This window comes from Aethalodelphis obliquidens, unplaced genomic scaffold (assembly GCF_003676395.1).
Source record: "Aethalodelphis obliquidens isolate GAN/ISIS:26980383/991018 unplaced genomic scaffold, ASM367639v1 scaffold1, whole genome shotgun sequence".
Lineage (NCBI taxonomy): Eukaryota > Metazoa > Chordata > Mammalia > Artiodactyla > Delphinidae > Aethalodelphis > Aethalodelphis obliquidens.
Window position 1 is genome coordinate 69,169,639 of NW_020837945.1, and position 10,456 is coordinate 69,180,094.

The following is a 10,456-nucleotide window of genomic DNA, read 5'->3' on the forward strand; positions in this document are numbered from 1 at the left end:
CAGAAACCAATAAAATGATTTTAAAATATATATGAAAGGCAAAGATATAGAATAGTCAAAACAATTTGGAAAAGGAAGAACTAAGTTGAAGGATTCACACTACCTGATTTCAAAACTTAAAACAAACCTACGATAATCAAGACAGTGTGGTATTGCTGAAAGGATATACACATAAACCAATGGAACAGAATAGTCAGAAACAGACACACACATATATTCTCAACTGATTTCCAACAAAGATACAAAGGCAATTCAATCCTTCAAGGGGAAGGATAGTCATTTCACTATGGTGCTAGAGAAATTGGACATCTGTATGCAAAAAGAACCTCTATCTATACCTTGCTCCATGTACAAAAACTCACTCAAAATGGATTAGACCTAAATGTAAAACCTAAAACTATAAGACATCTTAAAGAAAGTACTGGAGAAAATCTTAATGACTTCATATTAGGTAATTCTTAGATACAACACCAAAAGAATATATTTTTTCAACTGATAAATTGGACCTCGGCAAAATTAAAAACTTCTGCTCTGCAAAAATAGACTTTGTTAAGAAAATAAAAAGACAAGCTATAGACAATGAAAAGATATTTGTTAAACATGTCTGGACTCATGTCCAGAAAATGAAAAATTATATCTCAAAACTCAATGAAAATGAAACAAAGATGCTAAACATTATTATTTATTAAGGAATTGCAAATTAAAACCACAATGATAAAAGTATACCTATTAGAATATCTGAAAATTTTTAAAAGTCTGGCAATACTAAGTGCTGACAAGGATATGGAAACTATAACCCTTGTACATTGCTAGTGGGAATGCAAAATGGTAGAGCCACTTTGGAAAACAGTTTGCCATTTTATTATAATACACCATATTACCCAGCAATCCCACTCCTATTTACCCAAGTGAAGTGAAAATCTATGTTCACATAAAAACCTGTACACAAATACTCAGAGTGAATTATTCATTATTACCCCAAACTGGAAACAGCCCTAATGTCCTTCAACTGGCTAATAGAGAAATACATACAATGGAATAACACTCAGTAGCATACAGGAATGACCTTCTGGTATACCCAACAACACAGATAACTCTCCAACACACTGATAAAAGTATACCTACTAGAATATAGGTATGAATATCAGAATATAGGCTAAATGAAAGAAGGTAAACGTAAAAGGCTACGTACTATATGACATTCTGAGAGAGGCAAAATCATAGGTACAGAAATCAGACCAGTGATTCCCACTTAGGGTCTTCAGGTGGTAGAAGAGTTGACTATAAAAGTGCCCAAGGTGGGCTTCTCTGGTAGCACAGTGGTTAAGAATCTGCCTGCCAGGGCTTCCCTGGTGGTGCAGTGGTTAAGAATCTGCCTGTCAATGCAGGGGACACAGGTTTGAGCCCTGGTCTGGGAAGAACCCACATGCCGTGGAGCAACTAAGCCTGTGAGCCACAACTACTGAGCCTGTGCTCTAGAGCCCGTGTGCCACAACTACTGAAGCCCGCATGCCTAGAGCCGGTGCTCTGCAACAAGAGAAGCCACCACAATGAGAAGCCTGTGCACCACAACAAGGACCCAATGCAGCTAAAAATAAATAAATTAATAAATAAAAATTTTTTAAAAAAAGAATCCACCTGCCAAATCAGGGGACACGGGTTCAAACTCTGGTCCAGGAAGATCCCACGTGCCACGGAGCGACTAAGCCGTGCACCACAACTACTGAGCCTGCACTCTAGAGCCCGCAAGCCACAACTACTGAAGCCTGTGCACCTAGAGCCCATGCTCTGTGACAAGAGAAGCCATGCAATGACAAGCCCATGCACTGCAAGGAAGAGTAGCCCCTGCTCGCCGCAACTAGAGAAAGCCTGCGTGCAGCAATGAAGACCCAATGCAGCACCCCCAAAACTAATTAATTTAAAAAAAAATTTTTTTTAAAGTGTCCAAGGCAATTTTTGGAAGTGAGGGAAATATTCTGTATCTTGATTGTGGTAATGCTTATATGGCTATCTATGTTTGTCAAAATGCAAAGTTGTACACTAAAATAAGTTAATCTTATTATACATAAATTATACCTCAATTTTTTTTAATGAGAAAAAAATGTCTTAAAAAAGATTCTGGGGACTTCCCTGGTGGCACAGTGGTTAAGAATCCGCCTGCCAATGCAGGGGACACAGGTCCGATCCCTGGTCCGGGAAGATCCCACATGCCGCGGAGCAACAAAGCCGATGCGCCACAAATACTGAGCCTGCGCTCTAGAGCCCACGAGCCACAACTACAGAAGCCCACGCGCCTAGAGCCTGAGCTCCGCAACAAGAGAAGCCACCGCAATGAGAAGCCTGTGCACCACAATGAGGAGTAGCCCCCGCTCGCCGCAACTAGAGAAAGCCCGTGCACAGCAATGAAGACCCAATGCAGCCAAAATTTTAAAAATTAAAAAAAAGAAAAGATTCCGCCATGATGCAGCATGGAAAAGAAAAGTTATTGTGTAACTAAAACAACACCTACCACTTGTCAAGCAATGGAATCAAAGGCAATAAAAACTGCCACATGTATCAGAATAAAGCACAGACTTTTCAAAGATAGGAAAAGTTGGTGTCACTAATTCACGTGCAACACATGATCAGCTGGGTACTGAACAATAGTTTTTTCAAAGCTTCCAGTTAACTTTCAGAAGAAGACTTTTAGCAACACTATTTTCTTATAGGACTTAAACCAGAGCTAAAAGTTTAACCTAAATGAAACGTAGATAAAACCCTGGTATACTTTAGTACTCCTCAGAATTATTCTGTCGATCCTAAAGGGGCTGAAGATGTCAAAATCGTGGGCACACACAAAATCAGCCAAGGATCGCAAAGACAGTTAATAGTTCTATCTCACTTATGACCATAAATGCAAAAAAAAATTCCAATAGAGTATTAGAAAATCAAAGCCAGCAAGGTGTTTACCAAAACTATACATGACCAAGTATTTATTCAAGAATTTATCTCAGGAATTCAAGGATGGCTCAACATTCAAATATCATGAGCACAGATTACCAAAAACAGCATTTTATCTTGAAGTCTTGTGTAATTCTGATAGACAAACACAATTCAGAAGGATCTGAATACTTTGATTGTGATAATGATAAAGAAAGTGAATATGAATAAAAGCATATTGAAATTTAGAAATTCTTCTAAAATTGTGTATATTAAAGGAAGTGTTTTTTCCCGTAAGAATCTAGAAAGTGATATGAATCTTACAGCCTATGGTAACTTGAAATCAAGAAAATATGGGAATGTTATCTCCTTTCACTATACAACTATTACCTTTTTTTTTCTCTTCAACTAGCCTGAGTTGGTTTCTGTTAATTTTGAAGAATCTTTCCTAATACACAAATCAAAGAAATAATTACATAGTGAAAAAGCAACCAAGATTGATTCTCAAATCTGGCTGACATTGGAAACACCTGGGGAGCTTTGTATAAACAGATTCCCTGACCACACCCAGGTCTAGGCTGGGGACTAGGAGGCATGGATTATTTTGCCAACAAGGCTCCCAAAGGAATTTTTGTTATTAGTGGGATCTGGAAGACTGCTATTAGGAGATAAAGGCTTTAGGCATGTCTTTCCCTTGAAGTTTTTTCTGTGTGGTTGTAGATATAAAAATTTTAGCATGAATAAAACTAAACAAGTAAACTTTCCATAATAATATATGACTTGTCACCATCAAACAAATTTTACAGGGACCAATTCAAGGTTCCTACGGAAGTTCAAATGAGGAGGGGAACTTGAAGCTCAGGAGGTCAAAGGCAGTCTCCATTTTGGGGCAGGTGCCTGACACGTATTAGGAACTTAATTCATTCCCTGAACAAATATTTAAGGATAGAAGAACTTGTCAGACAAAGAGGCAAGCGAAGAATATTCCTGGAGAGGATAAACTCATAAACGCAAAGAGATAGGAAACTGGGTTCAGGGACAATAAGTTAATGAGTCTTGTTGCCTTGGAGGTCAGATTACAGAGGCCCTTGCGCTTCAGGTTAAGGCTTTTCTGTGAGAAGCAGGGAGCCACTGAAGGTTTCTGAAGGTGGAGTGACACGGCCAGACTGGGCTTTAAGATTAACAAAGCAATCAAGTGTAACACGTATTTGTGCCACAGAGAAGCCAGTTTATGGTCCAAGTGTGAGCTAGCAAAGGTCTGGTCGTGAGCAATAGCAATATGAAAGTAAAACCCAGGGGTTCTCTCTGCCTGGGATAACCAGGGCAGGGGGTAACCACAAGAGGAGGGGCTGCGTGGCCGTGGCCATCTGCAACCAGCTGGTGCCCTAGGTGACTGCCCAATCACAACAAAAGCCTGAGAACTCCCTAAAACACTTCCGTTGAAACACCATGGGGTAAAATCAGTAGCAACTGCGTTAACTGTCTCATGCCCAGCATGAGGCCCTGCGATGAAGACAGAAGCTTCGGTAGTAATAAGAGGAAAGTTACGGGCACACTGAAACAGCCTACTGCCTCTTCTCGAACATATCCATTTCCACAAGGTTACCAACCAAGCGACTATGCTCTGTTGACACTAAAACAGAAATATGGACTGAGAACTGAACCTGGATAATAAGGAAGGGTAGAAACAGGTCCGTTTTAGGCACATTCTCTGAATAGGCTTAGTACTCCGCAGGAAAAGTGCATAATGTTTAGGAGAAAAATAGAACAGTTATGCCTAACCATGAGGTAGATGAGTGAAAAGTACCTTCTCTGGGAGCAGATGGGAGATGCCTTAGGATCTTTCTTGAACACTCCCACTCACTCACTAGCCAGGCCTTCAACCCAGCACCTGTGGCGTGTCAGGTACTAAGACTACTTACTGGTCTAAGAGTAAGGACACGGAGATGAACCATGGCCTTTGCCCTCAGGAACTCGAGGCCTAGTGGGCCACCACACCTTATAACTGCATCGCAATAAAAGTTACCAAGCATTTGTTTATCTGCCCACGGCCTCCTCAGGCAAGCAGAGAAGGGGTCCACGTGTTCATGGGATCTCTGAACCCCTAACTCCAGGCTGGGCTCCATTTATATATGCCCTTGCAGAGATCTGGACAGTGCTGGAGCTGACTCCAAACCACGGCCTCTTCCTGGTTTGTCACACAGCCTCAGGAGACATTCTACCTAGTCCAGCCCTAAAAAAGGAGAAGAGCATTCCTGCCAGGGTCAGTGCAGATGGCCAGAGCCTCCAACTGTTCATAGGGTGAAAATGCCTGTGAAAGATGGTACATTCCAGAGTCAAGGCAGACCCAGAAGACAGTGTCAGCCACAGGTGTCGAGTCTAGCTATCAGGTGGGATGCGGGCTAGGATTTCAGGGACGGGTGGAAGCTGTGTGGGCAGATATAAGGCATGCAGGGGCCCTGGCAGCAGAGAGATGGCAGTGATCACAGAGTCAGACCAGATAAGGACCACTCACCTCTGCTCCTCAGGGCACCCTCAGACTGAAGAGGCCAGCCTTCAAGGACTTCGGAGAACCTGGTGGGACAGATGATAGAACTGACATGCATCCATTTCTCTGGCCGAGGTCAGGCCTTCCCACCCCATCACCATCCCCCACCAGGGTGGAGTGATAATAGCTCTGGCTGTTTCCGGTTCTGCCACCAACGCCTTGGCCTCTTAGACGAGGGCGTCCACCTCACAATAATGCAGGTGTCAGGTGGACTGACAGAAATGAAACATGAGGAAAGAACACAGAGCCCCGGGAACCCAAAAGTCTTCATGGGATGGGCTTTCACTCTGGCTACAGATTTGCCTCACATAATTTTTGATCCAGTATAAAGTGAAAACAAAATTGTTCCAGGAATATTCTGGGCAGCAGAGGGAAAACACCCCCAAAATAAATCTCAGGACAAGCTGTCCTGCATGGTTGAGAGCTCACCACAGGGTCAAAGGTTCTTCACCAGGTTCTAACAAAGGAGGAGCTGAGAGCATCTGGACACTGGAACCAAGTGTTCCCACCTTCTTCTCTTCGGGCCTGTACCCACCCTCCCTCTTCCTCATCTTCGAGGCCTTTCCTTATCTCGCCAGCCTCTGAAATTCCCCCAAATGAGTCTGTGCCACAGAACTTATCCCTGTTTTCTAATTATATACTTCATACATGTTAGCTGTCTCCCCACAAAAACCCAAAGTCTCTTGGGCATACTAACTTCCTTTTATAATCCTCCACAGGGCTAGGTGGAGAGGAGGTCTGTAATTCATGTTTGTTGGCCGATGTACAGGTCATTCCACAGACCTAGCGAACACTACTCAATATGTAGAATAACGGGCATTCCTTCTTTTGTGCCTCCTTATATCCACATATTCATTTCATTTTTATGACCACCTTCATTGTCAGAAGAAGAAACTGCAGTCAGCCCACAGAGGTTGAATACCATACCCAGGAACATCCAGCCAGTAAGTGAACAGGATGGCTCTGAACCCAAGTTTAACTCCAAAGATCACATTCTACTCTCACGCTGCCTGTCCTGCCAGAAATCTGAAGGAGAGCTACTCTGTACCAGAAATATCAATCTCTGAAAACAAAAAACATAAACAGCATCCTCAACGACGGAAGCTCAACAGTGTAGCTATTTGGTTCCTGAAAGATTATGAGAACTAACTCATAAGGTCCCGCGTTAACAAATCAGCATCCATCCGATCTGGGGGCCCAGGGGTCTGGGGTGGGGGGAGGAGGGCGGAATCAAGCAGCAGATCCGAAAGAAAAGGAAATCCTCTCCTCATCCCGTTTCTTTTGTCTCCAGACGGCCCAAGAGAAGAGGGGAGGGGAGAAAGGGGGACAGAAGTACCAACAATGGGGGGAGGGGACAACAGTGGGATATTCAAGAAGCCAGATCTATACATAAATTGCCACAGCTCCCTTGTAGGGTGTCCATTGTACGCATTCACCCTCAGATAAAAGGGACAGTGAGCAGCGGAACAATGTGAGCCTCTGGAAATCCAGCCTTATCCCCACAAGCTACAAACAGGGAGCAATTCTTACTGGCTCGCCTCCATTTCACAAGGGCTGCAGCCCTGACAACAGGTGCATCCAACAGGGCAGGAGGGACGCATCTGCTGACCTGTAGTGACAAATACTGAGGTCCACCCACCTTGAGAGTGTAAGAACTGCATTTGCTCAACCTGTTGGCTTAAAACAAATGGAAAAGTATGAAGCCAAAACTCAATAAAGAGACAAGGGCATTCATCTGCGGAACTGCACAGGTGGGAGAGGCTCACACGGCAGACCCTGGCCCAGCACACTCACCTTTCAGTGCTTGTGGAGCAGGGGGCTAAGGGAGCAGAAGGGAGGAGGCAGATGTCACGTGGCACAGGATCCTGTCCTAGTGACTCTTCTGCGCTGCTCTCACTCTGGACTCCCAGCCCCATGCCACCCAAGTGTCCACATGCAAACAGTCCTACCTCGTGTCCTCTGGGTGCACTCTCTGCAGGTCAGAGGAGAATGACAAATAGTCAAGCTGGGAGAGGACAACGTCTTCTGTTGGGAAAGGTTACTTTCTAAGGGTTGTACTCTAAATTTCCCTACATTTACAGAAAGGATAGGACAGGAAGCTTTTAAGAATGAACAATTTCCCAATCAGAGTGTGTTGGTTTGAACTGGGGGAAGGGCAGTTAGGCTTCCAAGCGGCCCTGGTGTATATTTCCAGAATACGAAGAAGTGTTCTCAGAAAGATACTAAAAGTCCACATGTTCATGGGATCTCTGCACCCCTACCTCCAGGCTGGGCTGCATTCTCAAACTGTCACCTCTTGAACCTCTTAAAAAGCAAAGCGCCAATAAATCAACTGTTTCACAGACTCAGACTCATATCTTGGGGGGGAAGCAAGGGGTCATTCTTGTAGACACTGAGTACACGGTGACCCCAGAGCATTCACAGTCTATTTCTCTGAGGCTGGGGCAGAACTCCCCAGCTACGATCAAAACCCCTCCTCCACTTGTGGCACTGCAAGGGCCCCTCAACCCCAGCACCATCTGGGGCCAGCCTCCTTTTCTGACAAGCCTTCCCAGCAGACTCCCCTGCAGCTGCCAGCCAGAGGCCCCTGCCCTATAGTGACTACACCTGTCTGTCTAAGGTCCAGGCTGCAGGTGAGTCCACCTAAGCTTACCAGTTAGACCAGGAACTTCCCCAGGGCCTAGTCTGCTCTGTACATGTCCCCCAAGATCTAACCCCTGAGGAAAGTCTCCTGATAAGAGGATCAGCAAACCTCATATAAAGAAAATACTCCAAGGCCCCAGCTACCCCCTCCTCAGTTATTTAGTTACTGCACAAAAGAAACCAAACACACAGATCCTTTGCCACTGTGGGGCAGTTTTCCGAGCTCATGCCTAGTAGTGCACGAGGACCAGCATTTTTTTGTATCATGAGTGAAGGGACAGAGAGGCACATCTTGGTGAAAAGGCTCTTGTCCCCAGAGTACCCACTACCCCATCTAGTAGCCAGCGTCCAGCCACTCCCCACCCAGGGCCAAGTGCCCAGGCTCCTCCCTGCTCTGGATGAAGGCTACTGGCCCACCTAGGATGGGAGACAAAGGGCCAACCTCACTCTGGGCATGAAGAAAGAACATTCCATACCAGCCTGGGGCACTATGGTGCCAGCAGCCTCACCTTCTACATCCCTGCAGTACGCAGGGCAGGGAAAGAGACTACGACAGAGGATCACCGAAGAGAGAAGGGAAGGGGGTCAGGAATTTAAAAGTAAAGAGATGGAGGGGAAGAGGGAAATAAAGTGAAAAAAACAAAAAATATTTTACTAGAACCTGAAATGCCTTTTAGGCACCCAGAAGCACCTACACTTCCCCCAGAGACTTGCATTGTGGATCCCTGATGCTTTGAAGTGTGAGGGGTTCCCTAAACGGTTCTCTCAAGCCCCTCATTTGCAAATAACTCATTGACAAGTTGTGCATTTTGACAAAAGATTGCACTAAAGCAGGGAAGAACCTACAGCCCCAGCTGGAAGGGGGATGCAACACTAGGCAGGCTCCCGAGGTCTTGGGGGATGCGGGGGCGGATTGCACATACTCTGCTCTTTGCACTTGGAGAGAGGAGGGACGGTAAAACCAGCGGCCTGAGGCCTGGCACTGTTCCCACCGCCCGGGTGTTCCCCCACCAGGGCCCAGCTCCTTCAATTGCAAGGGCTATTTTTACCCCTTCTAGGACTCAAAGAAGCTGGGCCTTTCTCCCTCAGGTTACTATATAGAGGATGTGCCCTCCCAACAACAACGAGATGCTCTCCCCATCAGCCCGTCTTCACATCTGCAATACCACTCCTAGAAATTCAGCCCTTTGGGTCTTGAAGATTGTAAGTAGCCACAAGTCCCAGGGGGGAGCTCTGCCTTAACCATAGAGAGCTAACACCTGGGAATTAGTTTAGCCTAAACTTTCCAACCGCAATGATCTGCGAACAAGGGTCCTTCAACCATGAAACTCCGGTCGAAGACAAGGAGGCACAGCAGGCGAGGGGCTTCAGTGAGGAGCAGGGAGGGAGAGCAAGACTGTGACGCCCGACGCCCCAGTTTTGCCTAGGACGCCGGGGCTGCCGCCACTGCCCTATCTTCCCTGACTCGCGTTTAGGCTAGAAGGACTTTCACGTGGCACCTTCGCCCCCGCAGCTGGGAGAAGAGCCCACCTCTCTTCCTTGAAGGCTAGCGGCTATTTGCAGCCCTCAAATCAAAAGCGCCCCCTTCGGATGACGCCTATAGAGACAACGGCATAACTGTCCCCAAGCACCTCACCTTTCAAAAGAAAACCGTGCTGCCTGGAAACTCTGGGGTCGCCGCCTTACGCGCCACACCCCGCCCCAACTCCTCGCCGCACGTAGGAACCCCTCTCGAACAGTGGAGCCAGGGGCAGGCTCCCGAGGGAGGGTCCCGACCCCGGGACCCCCGCCCTCGAGGAATGACTCCCAGGGACCGCGCCGGGACAAAAGCGTGGGGCGGGCTCACTCACCCGCGCGGCGAAAGCGGCCCGGGAGCCGAGGCACGGCGCTCGGCGGGGGCGTCCCGGCCACCGGCGCGCAGCGCAGGTTCAGCGCTCAATCCGCCGCCGGCTGCGGACTGGGCGGCGCTGGGAGCCCGCGCGGCCAGTCCCGCACGGGACGGGGCGGGGCGAGGGTGAATAGCCGGCGAGAAAGCGAGCAAGTGGGAGAGCAAACGCGAGTGTGCTAGCGACTGAGAGCACGGCGCTCCGAGTCCAGACCCAAAAGGCCGCCTCTGGCTCACACGCGCTGATTTGCATGTCATTTGCATAGCGCTCTGGGAATGGACCTGCGGTCCTTCCGCCACGCCTACCCGCCCTCCTCCCACTGGTCGGGAAAGGAGAATCCGGAGCGGAACCGAGCGCTGGACGTCGGTTCACCTCGCCCTTCCCCCGCCCCGCCCCAACTCCTCCTTGCACACCGGACTGGTGGCCTTCAGGGTGTTTTCTCATGTTTTCCCGTGGAAGA

At 47.2% G+C, this 10,456-nt stretch overlaps 1 protein-coding gene across 10 annotated transcripts in view; it reads right to left on the reverse strand.

Annotated features, from left to right (window-relative positions):
- Positions 1–10,171, reverse strand: part of MYLK (myosin light chain kinase) — a 267,073-nt gene extending 256,902 nt beyond the window's left edge. For 4 of the 10 annotated variants that reach the window (XM_027106636.1, XM_027106695.1, XM_027106685.1 and 1 more), the window contains exons 1-2: positions 9,961–10,165; positions 5,435–5,493 (exon numbers count right to left, since the gene is read on the reverse strand). The gene's annotated coding sequence lies outside the window, so the exon portion shown is untranslated. Of the gene's footprint in view, positions 1–5,434; positions 5,494–9,746; positions 9,911–9,960 lie in introns of those variants that run through there. The other 6 variants (XR_003432841.1, XM_027106714.1, XM_027106656.1 and 3 more) reach the window with 4 other exon arrangements.
- Positions 10,172–10,456: the final 285 nt, after the last annotated feature.